This window comes from Canis aureus, chromosome 28 (genome assembly GCF_053574225.1).
Source record: "Canis aureus isolate CA01 chromosome 28, VMU_Caureus_v.1.0, whole genome shotgun sequence".
NCBI classification, from domain to species: Eukaryota; Metazoa; Chordata; class Mammalia; order Carnivora; family Canidae; genus Canis; species Canis aureus.
Window position 1 is genome coordinate 16,795,763 of NC_135638.1, and position 17,491 is coordinate 16,813,253.

The 17,491-nt window shown below is 33.6% G+C and overlaps 1 long non-coding RNA gene across 1 annotated transcript in view; it reads right to left on the reverse strand.

Moving 5' to 3' along the window:
• Nucleotides 1–343: 343 nt before the first annotated feature.
• The window catches only part of LOC144300193 (uncharacterized), a 28,624-nt gene continuing 11,476 nt past the window's right edge, over nucleotides 344–17,491 (reverse strand). Inside the window, exons 2-3 of the long non-coding RNA XR_013366781.1 lie at nucleotides 2,609–2,712; nucleotides 344–1,481 (exon numbers count right to left, since the gene is read on the reverse strand). This is a non-coding gene — a long non-coding RNA (uncharacterized LOC144300193). The remainder of the gene's footprint in view (nucleotides 1,482–2,608; nucleotides 2,713–17,491) is intronic.

Here is a 17,491-nt window from a genome sequence, read left to right on the forward strand (position 1 = left end):
CACAGCACTATTTACTTCCAAAAGTATATTTTCCATAAACTGTATATTAACACATTCTATGAAAACTAAGATTATTTACTCTCAAAAAGTTTAAACACTGCTTTAAATGCATAGAGTTCTCCACAAAAATGAGATTAGCAGCTTCAGTATTGCAGTGTAGCCATATTACAAAAATTATTACAGAAATCAATATTGCTTTCATTTCCAGAACTAATCTGATGGTAAGATCTTGTTTATATAGATATTAAACAAATGCATTATTCACATTTTGTAATGATTTTCTAGAGAAAAAAAAGACTTTTTTTAATTATCATATGGAAGTGGTGTAATAAATGAGTATAATCTTTATTAACAGAAAGTTAATTTGCATAAAACAAATGCTCATTGAATTATTGAATATGATAATATCTACATGCCTACTCCTGTTTGTCATATTTTGTGCCTTTTGGCGACATCAGAATTATAACAATCTGATTTATGCATTAAATTTAATGCATAATATGACAACGTACAGATATGTATGCCTTATAATGTATAATTTAAGCATGATTGCTATATATTTCACCCATTCTTTCATGGCTTTACCGATTTTCTCATGCAGCCAGAAATCACGATTAAAATGCAGGTTGCCAGATATGAATGTCTGTTTGAATTAATGAATATTTTCATAAAAATACTCCAACTATGAATGTTTTAAAAACCTTGTCATAACATTCACCAAACTTACACATGACAGCAAGCATGTGTTACTGCATTTTCATCTTAAATATTTGATGATTGCCTCTTTAAATCCAAGATTCATAACCCAAAGGCTTTCATTTTCTTACACCATGTGTAATTCAAGAGACATTTATTAGTACAGTCCTCTTTTTATGCATCAACAAAACATATCTGAAAAAAAGCAATATATGAACTTCCCAGAATTTCGGACATATTTTAGGGTATTAATTATACATAACAATATCTTATAATATGTATACACTATTTATACTCTTTCGCTCTCTCCCAATGGAATAAAGATAGGATTTACAATAAAGATGATTCTGGTTAAACATTAAAAACTACAATACAACTGGAATCTCTTTCAACTTACATTAAAAATGTGTAAACATTTCCTAACGTATCCACATTTTCAGGAAATGATTACAGGGCACTGCTGCAATTTATGAGATTTTGAAAAACACTAGCGTTCTTCTAACAATTTCTTGCCAATAACGTCAGTTTTTAAATTACAAATTTAAATTGAGCATAGGTAAATAACAGTAACAGGTCTGTTACAGTCATCTTTATTACTTAAGAAGGAAACCAACTAACAATTGTAAGAGCAATTCCATACCAGGTTTCAACTGAAGGTTGCCCATTGATGGGTCACTCTCACTTGACCTTGAGTGTGCAGAAAGGTAGTTCACCATGGTAACCTTGGTCTTGATGCTTTCCATACAGTAAATCATTTCGGTCTCTTCATGTAATTCTTTTATTGGCTGTGCAATTGAAATGTCATGCTTCACGAACAGAGAAGCTAGTAATTTCTTATGGGTGATTAAACCACCTTTCTAATGTATGAGCATGGATAAAGTTGTATGCAACATTTTAACACACATTTAGTTCATCATAATGTTTTCTCTGTTTTTTAAAAAATATTCTGGTAGACATATTTTACTCTAACATATTTTCTTAATCTTTAAATGCATGCAGTTGTCAGTATACCATCAAATATCCGGTATCATCTGATATGTTATATGGTGGCGTTTCTACCTATAGAAAGAATGCATGTGTGTGCACTTATGTTTATAAATAAAACAAAGCTCTTTAAATAAACTGAAGTTTCAAAAAGCAGAGAATTTTTTTTATTTTATTTATTTGTTTTTTAGCAGACAAGTTTTAAAAGGACATTTTAAGCCCTCAGCCAAAACTGACATTCCACCTTTAATTATGTGAAAAAAAAATTAAAGTATTTTAATGACAAATTATGAGAAAATCATGAAAACCATGATTTCTTTAAAAAGCAAGATTTACAAAATTGCTTTTTCCTTTATGAACTGTTCATATTCATATCTCTAGACAATCATTCCCTTATGCTTTTATAATAAAACTCTGCTTTTTTGAAGCTCATTCCAATCTACTATATTACTCTCATAATCACATCTGTCAAGATCCCAGACTCAACCCCCCACCACCCAGTCCTCCCATTTGTTGAAATTTTGGGAGTTAACTCACAGTTTCTCTACTCATGACAATTTCTGCTATCACTCAGGGAGATTTTAAAAGTCACATGTACAACTCATTTCAAATCCTGACCTCTTAGTTCCTTACCACCAGTGCCTCTCTTTGGTCATCCACTTCCCTGTACAAACACTAGAACCTAAAAATCTTCCATTTTTAATATTGGTATTTTAAGAATTCTCCCCATAATTACCAGTTTTTGTTTTATATTAATTGTTATTTAACTATACTAACTATAACCCTACAAATCATTACAACAGAAAACTTCAATTTTTTGATCCCTCTAGTATCTCCCTATAAATAGTCCTTTATGACATCACCTACCTCTATACTGAACTAAAATCTTATCAAACATGATTCTAACTATTACCTTTATAATACCTACCTCTATTCTTCTGTCTCTGCATTTTACCCACTTGAGAGACCTCAAATTTTGGTGGTCCCAATAATGTTCTTTCTTCAGGTCTAACCTCAGGCATCTGAGCCTTGCTAGAGAAAAACAACAGGGAATGTGTAAATTAATAACTCACCAATCTTAACTGAACACTCAACACTACCTGGTAACTGTACCACATACATTGATCAAGCCACTTTCCTGTTCTCCACACAAAGATTTCAAACCCTCTGCATGATCCTCAAACCACCAGTATTCTCACAGAAACCTCATTTTCATCAGAGAGTGTCACCTTCAACCAGAGAGTAAATAAGCAATGAGAAGAAAATTCCCTGCCAGCAAAACTGTGAACTTGCCTGCATTTGTCCCAGTTTCTTATTATTTTCTTGTTTAAATAGGTGCTTTTCTTCTGCTGCTATTAGATCCATTTCTCTCCAATTCTGGGATACTTTAGTATCAATGACCCCTTCACTAATTTTGTCAAGTTCTCTTTCTAAAACATTCTAGATCACTCCTAAATCAATGAATTTTCATTATCTTTCAGATCTTCATTAAATGTTTCTTCGCTGAATAACCATTCCCTCCAAAATAAATCAGATTCTCTTGTTTTTCGATCTTATTTTCCATCAACAGTATTTCCTACTTTCCTGCATTTTAACTGACATTTTTATCACAATTTAAAATTCAATTTAAGTGATCATTAAATTAATATTTGCCCTTCAATATTTTTTAGCATTATAAGATCACCATTGAGGCACATAGTAAGGGCTCAATAAATCTTTCATGAATATGAATGATTTATTGTTATTCTAGTGAATAACAATAGAAGAAACTGACATAGCATGTACTATGTGCCAACCACTATATTTGTAAACTCATTTAATGCAGCAAACCTACCTTCATGTTATAAATGAGAAACCTCAGGCACAGGCAGGACTTGACAGACACAGAAGAGTTTGGCTCCAGAGGTTATGATTTAACAACTATACCCAACTGCTCATGAATGGATGAAATAAAATTATTAGAGTATGCCAACACAAAAAAGCAAAAATATTACAATATAATTGTGATGAGATTTAGTCCATATTTTTATGAAATGAAGCATAACAATGAGGTGGCAAAGTTGAAGTATAAGTTCAGGATTTTTTCAATCCTTTGACATTTTGAATTGAAGTGTATGGAAAAGGTATACATTTTTTTCATATTCATCTTTGGTGCCTTAATTACATTCTATTTTTTCTTAGTAAATTAGCAATATTCTAAGGTCAAGTTAATATTAACAGTGACTAAAAATGGAAGAAAAAAATTAAAATCTACAGTACAGGACATTGGTCTATTTGGGAATAACAGCAGACTACCTTTGGTCACATGAGTCCTCTGTGCTTGAGCAAAGGGTCTACTCAAAATAAGTATACTAAAGGCTGACTCTGGCTGTTGAAATACAAAGAAAATGCTAGAAATGAAGAGTATCATAATGATGGAGCAGGGATGTGAGGGAAGCAGTTACAGAGAAAGAGAAAAGTCAGTTAAATAATATCCCTCTTCCAATACTGGCTTCGCCCCACTAAATTCTTTAGAACTGAATCTACATAGCCTTCAAAATATAGGGAAGAATCACACTCATTATATTTCATTTTTCACCAACATTCTATAAAGTATTGAAGAACTGAATATAATATCTGATTCAATAATCAAGAGAAGAGGAAGCAATTTTCAACAAAGCCATCCTCCATGAGAAAAGAAACACACTTGAGAGAATATAAGAAGGCTTTCAACTCAGTGGGAAGGGAATGTGAAAGCACTTCATTGAAGCTCATTGTAGCTTGTGCACAGTTTGCCTGCCAAGAAATGCTCATTCAATATAGGGAAATAAATTCCCATTCACTAATAAACACAGTCAAATGCAAAGTTGCTTTACAAAGTCAAAGTCTATAAATATCTCATAACTGGTTTATGCCTTAACATAATTCCTCTGAATTATATTTTATCACCAAGCTTTTTTTTTTTTAGTTATTCTATTCCTTTCTTTGACTTCAATTGTTCATGGCACAATCATATGTTCCTTAATTTATTCATATTTCCATGGGAGAAGATCATAATTCTCCAAATACTGGAATCATACAGTGTGGAGATATTTAATTTTTCAGGTTTGTACATATGAATAAACAGGAAGCAAAAAGATCAATTACTCATAGTGTTAACCATCAGCACCCAATCCCCCTGTCAGCCAAGGCTCAAGTGTCATCTCTTGACGTGAACATTGACCCAGGAGTCAGGAAAATAGCCCAGGGGTTGTATTTTCCAATAATGTACTGGAGACCTATGACAAGCTCACAGCCAAGTAGTAAAGCACTTCTTAACTCACAGGACCATCAAACTGGATTAAGTGCTTTGAAATCCATGGATAACAGGTGCTCCAAGGACTGAAGAGCTCACCAGGTCGCCTCTTTCCCTCCGGGTCACTCACCTCCTTTTGCCTCATGTTAGGAGAATATTGATGAGAAGAGTGACAGAAGATGCCCATGGCAGCAGAAAGTAATGTAAGGGAAGCCCATTAATTTCTCACATACAGATTTTTATGCTGCACTGCTAAAAATTCTATAATGATCTTTAAAAACATTGATGCAATTTTCAGAATCCTTAGAAGAGTCTCATCAAATGATTAAAACTTGGTTTTACAGACAGTTACAGATTTGCCTTCATACCAAAATTGCTCCTAATAACATATTATTAGCCAATTTTAGGAAGATTTTTTGAAAAATAGTTTGATGAATCATAATCATCTAACAAGATAGCAGTACATCCAAATAAGGATTTAAAAATACTGAAGATGATCTAAAAATAGCATCTCAATGAGGAAATCAATTTATAACTCAGGAAATGGTTCAACATTAGTCAGTAGAAGTTCGCTGATTTACAAAACTTAACTACTTGAAAAGCCATAGAAAATTTTTACGAAATAATCTATTCTTTAATTTTAAAAGTTACTATCAAAGATTTCCTTGAAATGAAACATGGTAGTAAAATATGATTCAATTTGAAAAAAAATTACTTCACTAAGTTTAGAAATTCACATGTAATTGGCATTATAAAACAAGGAATGCCTGCACTGTAGTCTCTTCATTATCCTAGGTATACAATCTACAAATCAATAACCTCTAAACTGTATATTTAATATTTTAAAATTTTTAAAGAATTGTAAAATTCTTTTACAATGGATTTAGATTCCCCCTTTCTCCATGGCAATCTGAAGAGGTCTCTAAAGCTCGATTTCAGAAACTTTGCATTACAGCATGACTCTGCTGGGCTATCCAGCACTCCAACTGACTTGGGTTTTGGTGAAATAATGGTTCATTGGATATTCATTTTCCTCATTGCTATTACAAGAAAAAAAGGGGAAAAAATAAAAAGATTGTGATATATAGTAAAATAGTTTTTGTACTGTTAGCTCATTTTTCCTTAAACAAAATATAAAAATAATGTGGTATAGTAAAATAGTTTGCACATTGTCGGATTTTTTTTTTTTGAGTATTTCAAAAGGCATAGCAAACCTTTACAAAAAAGACATATGACCTTTCCATCTCATTACAAAATTAATTTGTATTGTTGTAGGAAGGGAAAATACAGGGCAGAAATCACCTAAGAAAAATATCTAAATGTGGAAATAAATGTCTTTAAATGTTAGCCCAACTAATCTACATATTTTTCTCTAAATTTAGCTGAAAGAAAAGTATATAATTCCAACTTGGCCTTGAAGCACAAATATAACATGCAATGGACAGCAAAAACAACTGAGAAATTTGACCTAAAGGGAATGGGAAGTCTGTACCACACAGCCAGGGTGATAGAGAATGCTGTGGGGAACTCTCTGGTCCTGGTAGCACAAATCTGTGTATTGCTGGCATTGCTTATTTCTGGATACCACCTGGATTCTAGCCAGTGTCCAGGGTGGGTCAAATACTGTCATTAATCTCTACTTCTCAAGTTGTAAAGAAAAAGATGAAAGCCCAGGTTTATTTCTCATCTCCATTAAATCCCTGTTTACAGTATGATAATTGAAAACTTTTGGAAATTGAGTTTTTATAAAACAATATTTTTATTGCAATCAATGAGTGTTTGAAAAAATGTAAAGTGCATTGGTAAGCTAATATTTAACTGTGGAAATTGATTTTTTTATGTTTGCCAAACTGATTTACATATTTTTCTCAGAATGTATCTTAAAAAATGTGTATTCATTCATCTTGGCTATAAAACTCGGATACTGTGCAATGGGCAGAAAGAATAACTTGAGAATTCAGTGGCAAACAAATCAAAAGGAAAAAAGGCTTATGAAATGTTCAGATATTTGCCAACAGGTAAGAAAGGTAAAAATATCTCTGCCTTACTTTGAACAGAATTATTTATTTTGTATTCAGATTTTGTTAACCTGATAAAACTCTTGAATTTTTTTGTAGCTGCATTCTGTTTGTTTGTTTACCATATAGTTAAATAACTTCTATTGCTTTATTATATTTTAATAGACCTCGTACATGACTAGGGAAATGAACTCATCTTTACCAAACATTTATTAAGAACATCCTTAATAGTACCCATTACAGGATACCCCACAGGTATGTTTTGTTTTGTGCAAAGACCCCTTCCTGGAAAGCACTGTGTCAGGTCATAAATTCCTTCCTACAGTCCTTTCCCACCTACTACCAGCCAAAAACACGTGACCAAATGTATCTGTCTAAGGTGTACATCTGGTCCTCTTCTTCCCTGCCTCAATGTCATTTACTGACTACCCATTGCCTATTTACCAAATGCTAGGCATTATGCTTATTACTTTGGGTATATGAGTTTCTTTAATCTTTATAACAACTCCAGCTGGTTATACTAATATCATCTCTATAAGAGAATATAAGTAATTTGACTAAAGTCATACAGCCAGTAAGAGAAAGAATTCCTAGCCTAGACTAGCAGACTCCAATGTCCATATATTTAACTATCATTATGACGCTTTTTCAATATGCCAGAAATTACTCTAAATTTGTCTCCTAAGATGCCTTTACATAAGTCCTCTGATCCAGCAAGAATGGTATACCTGCTGCATAACTCACAGCCCAGGACTACATTAGGTGCCCCTCAATTAATGTTGCTGGAATACAAGGAAAGCATTTGTGACTAGAAAATTCCATCACGCTAAAGCTTTAAAAACCTTTCATTCATGTGTGAATTTAAGAAACAAAATGAACAAAGGCAAGAGAGACAAACACAAAACAAAACAAAACAAAAACCACTTAAATATAGAGAACAAACTGGTAATTGCCAGAGCGGAGGTGGTGGAGGGATAGGTGAAATAGAGAGAAGATTAAGAATACACTTATCATGATGAGCACTGAGCACTGTATAGAATTACTTAATCACTATATATGTACTTAATATAACACTGTATATTAATTATAATTCCTTTTGAAAAGATCTTTTTAACTCCCAAATTTCTTATTACAATGTGCCAGTTAAATAAGAAAAAATTTTCTTCTTGGCTAATAATTTCGTCATTTCTTATGACATTCTTAAAGATTATCTTAGAATCATAGGCCTCCCTAAAAACATGAAAAAGCTATTCTTTTGCTAAATATTAAAGAGACCACTCAAGAAATAGTTATTTTTTTGGAATATTTATTTAGCAGTTTTCTGCTCCCTGCAATGTAGGTTAACTCCATTCATGAGTTTTCTTGTGACTGCTGGAACAAATTACCACAGACTCAGTGTCTTAAAAGAAAAGACAATTATTATCTCATGGTTCTGGAGGCTGGAAATCCAAAATCAGTCTCACTGGCCTGAAATCAAGATGTTACGAAGGCCATGTTCCCTCTGGAGGTTCTAAAGAAAGAGTCCATTCCTTGCCTCCTCCAGCTTCTGGTGGCTACCAGCATTTCTTGGCTTGTGGCTGCATCACTTCAATCATCAAAGTCAGTTTCTTCGGATCTCTCTCTGCTCCATCTTCACATCAGCTTCTCCTCCATCTGTGTCAAATCTCCCTCTGCTTGTCTCTTAACAAAGCACTTGTGACTGAATTCAGGACCTGCCAATGATTCAGGATAACCTTCCCATCTCAAGATCTTTTCCAAATAAGATATCATTTACAGGTTTTAGGGATTAGGACTTGATATCTTCGGGACCATTATTCAGCCTACTATACTATCCATCTATAAATGTCATATCAACTGTATGAGAGAAATGTGGCTGAAAGACAAAAATATCATGACATTTTTTCAAGTACGGAAATTTGAAGTATTTTTGTAAGAACTCCTTCAGCACGGGACGCCTGGGTAGCTCAGTGGTTGAGGGTCTGCCTTCAACCCAGGGTGTGATCCTGGAGACACGGGATGGAGTCCCACATCGGGCTCCCTGCGTGAAGCCTGCTTCTCCCTCTGCCAATGTCTCTGCCTCTCTCTCTCTCTCTGTCTCTCAAACAAATAAAATCTTTAAAAAAGAAAAAAAAAAAAAAAAAGGAACCCCTTCAGCAGTTTTTCCCATGCCTTCTGCATCTGCATTCTTATCTCCTATAACTTGACCTGAAGCACATACAATAACATGCTCATTGGGGTTGTCAAATCATCAGTGAGAGATTAACAAATAGTAATCATTTTTTCCATGGTACTATGCAAGTAAAGAGTAATATTTTAAGTAAAATTTGCCATTATAAAAACAGGTTACTTACTGCATTTTTCAACAATATGGATGGACTTGAGGCCATTATATTTTATGAAATAAATCAGAGAAAGACAAATAGTGTATGGTCTCACATCATACAAACAATATAAACCAAACAGGTTCAACAGATACAGAGAACAGATTGATGGTTGCCAGGGGTTGGGAGTTGAGGGATGGGCAAAACAGGTGAAAGGACTCAAAAGGTACATACTTCCAGTTATAAAATAAGTAAGTCATGGGGATGAATATATAGCATGGTGACCATTGTTACTAATGCTGCACTACATATTTGAAAATTGCTAAAAGAATAGATCTCAAAAGCATTCATCACAATAAAAAAATTGTTTTGCTTACTATGGTGAGAGATGTTAATTAGACTTATTATGGTGATCATTTCACAATATATGCAAGTATAAAATCATTATGTTATACATCTAAAATTAATATGTCAATTATACTTCAATTTTTTTTAATTTTTAAAAAAGGACATTCAAAAGATGAACAATAAACATGCCAAAACATTTGGCCGGAAAAAAAAAACAGGTCATTTAGTACATGACTTCCTACTACAGTTGTGTCAGGTTACAGGGGCAGAGGCCTTGACAGTATAATAAGTTTGACATTTAGATATAGTGACCACATGGTGAAAGGGAAGAAAACTTAGGATCCTGACAGATAGGGAGTTGGGATACATTAAGCCTGGATTCTGAGTACACCATATCTTCATTGAAGAAGTAATCCAGAAAAAAACTACCTAATAACACAGGAATATAGCAAAGAAACTTAAACCTAATCTTTCTAATCACAAGCTTGCAATTTAAATGACTTTGAGATTTAAATTCACATGAATGGCATGGGAATTTCCACTCAGGCTACTGTTACTTTTGGGGCATATGACAGAAAGAAAAACAGCCCATATCACAGAAATACATGCTCAGGAAAACCACACAGACAGACAGACAGATACACACACACACACACACACACAGAGGCTCACTGAAGACACGCAAGCTAAAATAACAAAACAAAATAGGAAACCATAACAAAAAATAGTTAGATGCAATGAACAATAGGATTAGACTCTAAGACTTGTTGAAAATAAAACAGTATGATAGAGATGGTATAAAATGAAAAATATTACAGCGATTAAAATAAAAAGATGATATGACATCATATAAAAGAACAAGTATATTTTAAAAGAAATGAAACACTGAAACATTCAGTTATTTGAATTTATTTATTTTTTTTTTAAGATTTTATTTATTTATTCATAGAGACAGAGACAGAGAGAGAGAGAGAGACAGGCAGAGGGAGAAGCAGGCTCCGTGCAGGGAGCCTGACGTGGGACTCGATCCTGGGTCTCCAGGATCATACCCGGGCTGCAGGTGGTGCTAAACCGCGGCGCCACCGGGGCTGCCCAGTTATTTGAATTAAAAAAAAAATTATAGTCAATTAGAAGTATTTAGAAGCAGCTAAAGTGAAAGTTAGTTACCTGGAAAATAAATCTGTAAAAATTGGGGCACCTGGGTGGCTCAGTGGTTGAGTGTCTGCCTTTGGCTCAGGTCGTGATCCCAGGGTCCTGGGATCTAGCCCCACAAAAGGCTCCCCACAAGTAGACTGCTTCTCTCTCTGCCTATGTCTCTGCTTCTCTCTGTGTGTGTTTCTCATGAATAAATAAATAAAATATTTTTTAAAAATCTGTAAAAATTAGTTGGAATGAACAAAGATAGCAAAAAGAAATTTTTAAAAAGAGAATAGTGACGTTAAAAGACCTAGAGAATAGAATTATAAGTTCCAACACATCTTTAATATGATTTTTAGTATAAAAGAATAAAGAAAATGGAAAGAACCATATTAAAGTAATAAAGAATGAAAGCACTAAATTTTTGCATCTAACACCAAAAGCAGAGAGAGCAATAGCAAAAATAAACAAATGTGACTACATCAAACTAAAAAGCATCTGCACAGCAGAGGAAACCATCAACAAACTAAAAAGCCAACTTACTGAATGGAAGAAATTATTTACATATCATATACCTGATAAGGGGTTAATATCCAAAATATGTAAATAACTCCACTCAATAGCAATCATCATCATCATCATCATCATATGATTTGGAATGAACAAAGATAGCAAAAAGAAATTTTTAAAAAGAGAATAGTGACTTTAAAAGACCTAGAGAATAGAATTATAAGTTCCAACATATCTATGGGCATATTATGGGCAGAGGATCTAAACAGAGACTTTTCCAAAGAAGACATACAGATGGCCAACAAATACATGAAAGGGTGTTCAACATCACTAATTATTAGGAAAATACAAACCAAAACCACCATGATACATCACCTGACACCTGTTAGATTAGCCATTATCAAAATGACAAGAAATAACAAGTACTGGAGAGGATATGGAGAAAAGGGAAACTTCACACACTAGTAATGGGAATGTTAATTGGTCCACTCACTATGGAAAATAGTATGGAGGTTCCTCAAATGCTACTCAGTCATAAAAAAGAAGAAATCTTGCTATTCGTGGCATGAATTGACTTTGAGGGCATTATGGTAAGTGAAATGAGTCAGAGAGAGACAAATGCTCTATGATTTCACATATATTTGAAATCTAAAAAAACAAAAAAAAAAGACGATAAACAAAGCAAAACATACAGATATAGAGAACAGATTAGTGTCTATTAGAGGAGAAGAGAGTTAGGATGGACAAAATGTGTGAAGCGGGTCAATTGTATGGTGACAGATGGTAACTAGACTTATTGTGGCAACTGCTTTGCAGTGTATACAACTATAAAGTTATGTTTTGCCTCTGAAACTATGATATTGTTATTTACAATTTCATCCCAAATTTAAAAAAGGTAAGTCAAAAGGTAAGTCAAAGAAATAAAAATATGACACAAACACTGATGAAATAAAAAGAAATTGAGAAGTTAAAATCTATAGCCAGTTCTTTAAGAAAAAAAAAAGTATTTAACTAGAAGACAGTATTTGCAGCTCATATCAATAGCAACAAATTGGAATCTGAAGTATGTTCTAAATATACTGCAAATCAGTAAGAAAATCAACAAGGCATATGTACAAATCACAAAGGAGAAATCTAGAGCAACTAAACAAAAGGCACAGTTGGATAAAAAAAAAAGGAAGAAGAAAACATTTGAGCACCATTTATAATTTATTTTTTTGAGCACCATTTATAATTTAAAAAGAAATTCTAAAAATAAGAGAATCAAACTGCCACATTCAGCAAAGAGATCCAGGAAGACAGGGCTAAAAAAGGGTAACTATTGGATCCCAGAATCTACAAGTCAAGAGTAATCTTTATCAAAGCATCAGCAATAGTAAAATCAGTTTGTAATACATCGAGAAACAAATGTGAAGAAAGGAAATGGAAACAGAGTATTGACTTTCTTTACAAAATTAGATGATCCAGAGGCACCTGAGTGGCTTAGTCCCTTAACAGTCTGCCTTTGCCTCAGGTTGTGATCTTGGGGTCCTGACATCCTGGGTCCTGGGGTCCTTGGGTGGAGCCCTGCTCTGTGCTCAGCAGGGAGTCTGCCTCTCCCTCTCTCTCTCTCTCTCTCTCTCTCTGCCCCTCCCCCTGATCCCCCTCTCTTTCAAATTAATAAGTGAAATCTTAAACTAAGAAACAAACAAAAAGATGATGCAGGAAGAAGATGTAGTAATAGCTGGAGCTAAGATACCCGCTCAAAGTAGGCTTATTTATTAATTTTTCACTTGATTGTTTTATTACGGAGCTTATTATTAAGCTCAGAAGTAGCCACAAGAGAGGGAAAAGTTCTTAAAGTAAGAGAGAAAATAAATGATAGAGCAATGCTTGGGAGAAAGCAATCAATTGCACCAATGCAAAGTTTAGCCTTGGGCAAAAGAGTAAAAATAATGCCTTAATTTTTAAATTGATGTGTATAGGAGATGGGTCTGCATGAAGTTGAGGACATTTGGTAATATAAGAGAGCAAAGTAAGAGGAAGTGAGTCTAACATTAGGAGAAGTAGAAATGATTTAGATATGACATTGTAGAGATCTAAGCGGATGTCAGACTACAACCATATTTTATTCATGAAAAAAATATATTATACAAAGCTAAATTAAACATGGGCCATCATGCCCTTAAGGAGCTCAGTCTACCAGGAAAAGTGAGACCTGTTCAAACATAACCAAGATAACTAAATTGCCATTCATTCCTCCTTTCTCGATATATACATATTATTTTGTTCTTTTCTCTTTCATTTTATAAGATCACATAGCATCCTGTGTTCCTCTTTCTTCCCAATTCTCTAAAGGGATACATGAAAGGGGGAATGTTTACTATAGTGCCAACATTAAATGCAGGCTCCCTTCCACAGCTTAGCTCTGTGGTCTCTATAGAAACTCATCCAAAGCTCTGGAATGATTTGTGCTAAATGCATGAAAGAGATGAGGGCTAGCAGAAGTCATTAAAATTATTCTATTTCTTCTTGTCCCATACGCAAATAGACGTCACCTTAGGAAAAGCATTACCTGCACTTCCTAATATGAAACTGACTTTGGTCACAGAGTCAAAATATTTTAAAGATAGACAAAGTCAATTTTATTGCTCATTTCTCAAAATCTTGTCCCCAAATATTAAAAGCTATGTTTCAGGAAAGTAAAAGTTTCAAATTTACATTCCTCAGCTTCACTGAGATCACTTTGATACTGATTAAAATTTTCATCTTTTAGGTTTATTTGAAAATATTTTACTGGGACACCTGGGTGGCTCAGCAGTTGAGTGTGTCTGCCTTTGGCTCAGGACATGATCCTGGAGTTCTGGGATTGAGTCCCACATCGGGCTCCTTGCATGAAGCCTGCTTCTCCCTCTGCCTATATCTCTGCCCCTCTCTCTCTCTGTCTCTCAAAAATAAATAAATATTTAAAATATATATATTCTACCAAACAGGAAAAGCCCATCAACATTCGTTTTAGTGCAATTTATACCAGCCTTTGGTTTTCAACAATAAATGTAGAGACATAACCATTATGAGAATAATATGTTTTTTTTAGAATAATATGTTTTTTAAAGACAGCAATGTTTTTTGATGCATATAGCTAAAGAAAACAAATTTATCATATGTATCTTTTAATCATTTGCTCAAACTCCAAAGAAATTGTAATATATCTAAAGTTAATTACAACTTTCTTTTCTATATTTAATTATATTTTCTTCTAAAGAATAAGCATCATTCATCAATTAACTTCATTTTATGGTTGGCATGTTATATAGAATCACTGAGGCAGAAGAAATTTTATAGAGGAAAAAAAATACTCAGAGCATGCAGTCCTCAGACATGCCAAGTCATTTGCTTCTTTTTACTTTTAAAAATCTCTTCAATATTTCATTAGCATTCTTCTTTTTAAGCACTGTAGAAAATACAGAGTGTATGTCTGATATACTATTTCTGGACTATACAGTAACAAAGTGTATAAATTCACTTGGCTACTCAGAGTGACAACTTGAATTTCCTTAATATATAGTTACTTTCTCTGAAATTAAACAATTAATAAGCCAGCAGCTATGTGAATCATAAATTATTCATACTTAGTCTACCAATGAACATTAATCAATTATAAAGAGACACAGAAATTAAGACCAAGAGAAAGAGTCAACCATAGCCTTTTAATATTGAGACTCTGTTAACCTAGTCTCTTTAAACATATTTGATTTGTATAATAGCATCAATATGCACAGCTATGCTTGCTGCTCAAGTTTCCAACAAAATAACCAATTTATGAGTATACATATGCTGTCAACCAGTAACAAGAAATACTCATCACAATTCTGTAGTCTTTGACTAAAAGGGCTTATTAGAGTTCTTTCAAATTATTGTACCTCATCAAATATTTAGTATTAACTCTCTTGGCTTCCCAACGAATTTGAAGCACACTGAGAAACATCTTTAGAATTCTTTCGTAGTTTGAATACCAATAACTTTATACCAATATATATAAAATTATAATGATCACAAAGGCAAAACATCCACCTGGACAATGGCCCAAGTCAGTCAGTTGTGAAGCATTACACCATTAACAGACACAGGTTCAGCAGCAAACTTATGACTTGCAATCATCTAATGAGAAGTTTCAACATGCTTACCCTCAACACATATGATTTCTAGATTATGCAAATACCCATTCTGATGAATTTTTTTAAATCAGTCAAGGAAAGAGCTATAGTTTCTAGTGTCCATTTTTACCAAGAGTAAAACAATAAAATAATGAGAGTATATGGATAGTGAATAGGGATTTGAATAGAGAAATGGAATTAGGATTAAAAAATTGGAACAGTCATTTAGTTATAACAATCGATCAAATGTTAATGCCAAATATTACCTAGAAATAGGCTTAAAACTATTGTTTGGTTGATGTTCTGTAGGTATAATATGTTTACTTCTCACCAGAAATAGGTATCCCTGGATGTATTATTTCACTGTTCTTTGGAAGCTAGAGGAAATAGAGAAACTAGGTTTACAATATGGGAATTAAGAACATCTGAGTCTTTGGCTGCATTTTTTAAAATTTTCTGTGCCCTTGAGCATTTTTAAGGACATGGCAACTTTTTTTCTGATCTGATGTGATGGTCAGTTCAGGGTGGGGAGGAGTAGAACCGGGGCAGCTTTACGGGGCCTCATAAAAAGCCATTGCCAGTAGTTATCATTCAGCAGGCATGACATTACAAAACCCTGAAAGCTCACATGCTCAACTTGAAAAATCATTACTACCTGTTAGTCCTTTCTTTCAAAATCAATCAACAGATATATAGAGTCCTTAATAAATACTAGCATTATGCTAAGTGCTGGGAGAAATATATATATAATATATAAATTATTTTATATAAATATAAAATATAAAAAAATAAAATAAATATAAAATATATATTATATAAATAAATTATTTATAGTAATGTAAATTATATATTTATATTTACATCATAGCGATTGCTATATGCTAATTTATACTAATACAAAATAAAAACATTCTACAAAAGGATAAGCTATATGCAATAAAAGATGCTATAGATAAAAATACTACTAAAGTACAAACAAGGTAGATTTCTTCAATGACTACCAGCATGGTTAATTTCTTAGAAATGCAGACCCTCAGACTCTACTCCAGACCTACTGAATCAGAATCTGAGTTTTAGCAGATGCCCAGATCTTGTGATTTATATGCACATTCAAGTTTGAGAAGCTTATCTTAGCTGTTTTCATAAGCAAAATGGTACTTAAATCAATTGTTAAACTAATGAATTGGCCAAGAAAGGTGAAGAAAAACAGTCCAGGAAATTTCAGGGAAGTGGTCAGAAGAGACCAAAAGCACAGCCTGAGAGGGTGTGAGACACGTTCCAGAAAGATTCTAGCTTGCCAATTTTGCTTGGGCAAAAGATTTTATTCAGAAAGCCCCAAAAGATAAGTCTTAACATATAGAATAGGTCTGTGTGAGATGATCTGAAAGTTGGATTAAGGGAAACACTTAGTATTTTTAAACAGACCAGTGCTTTTGGAATAAATAGGATTCATGGTTCAGAATCCACCCTTCAGAAATGAAGAATTCACTCTGAGAGCTGCCTTGAGTATTGGCTGCTGGTGTCTCAAATTTGAGACCAAAGTTGCCTTTAGCCAAAAGGGGTTGCTTTTCCCAAGTTTATACCCTCTTCCTGGAGGCAGCTCACATCCAGTACTGTCTGATGCGGGGAACAAAGGCTTGTCGTGGCCCCAACTGGGGACATCATTGAAGGACTCTCTTAACATCAGAGTTCCCTGTGGAGTGAGATGAGTTATCTGGTACGAATGCATCTCATTATGATAACTCCCTCTGCTCGGTCCTGCTTTTCTCATTCCCTCACAGATGTTGCTCCCAAGAGAGCTTCTCAATAAATCTTTTGCACACAATTCTCCATAAAAAAAAAAAAAAACACCTGATCACTTTCCTCAAAAATGTATATCATCAGTAAAAAATGTATAATTAGTTCCATATAATTTTATTCCAGTATTATCCTTTGGTTACTTTATTAATGTACTTTAACAATCTGTCTAAAATGTACATTTCTTAAAGGCAAGATATGTTGTATATTCCTTTAAAAATAACTTCACTAAGATAAATACAGATTTGGATACACAATAAACGTTTAGCT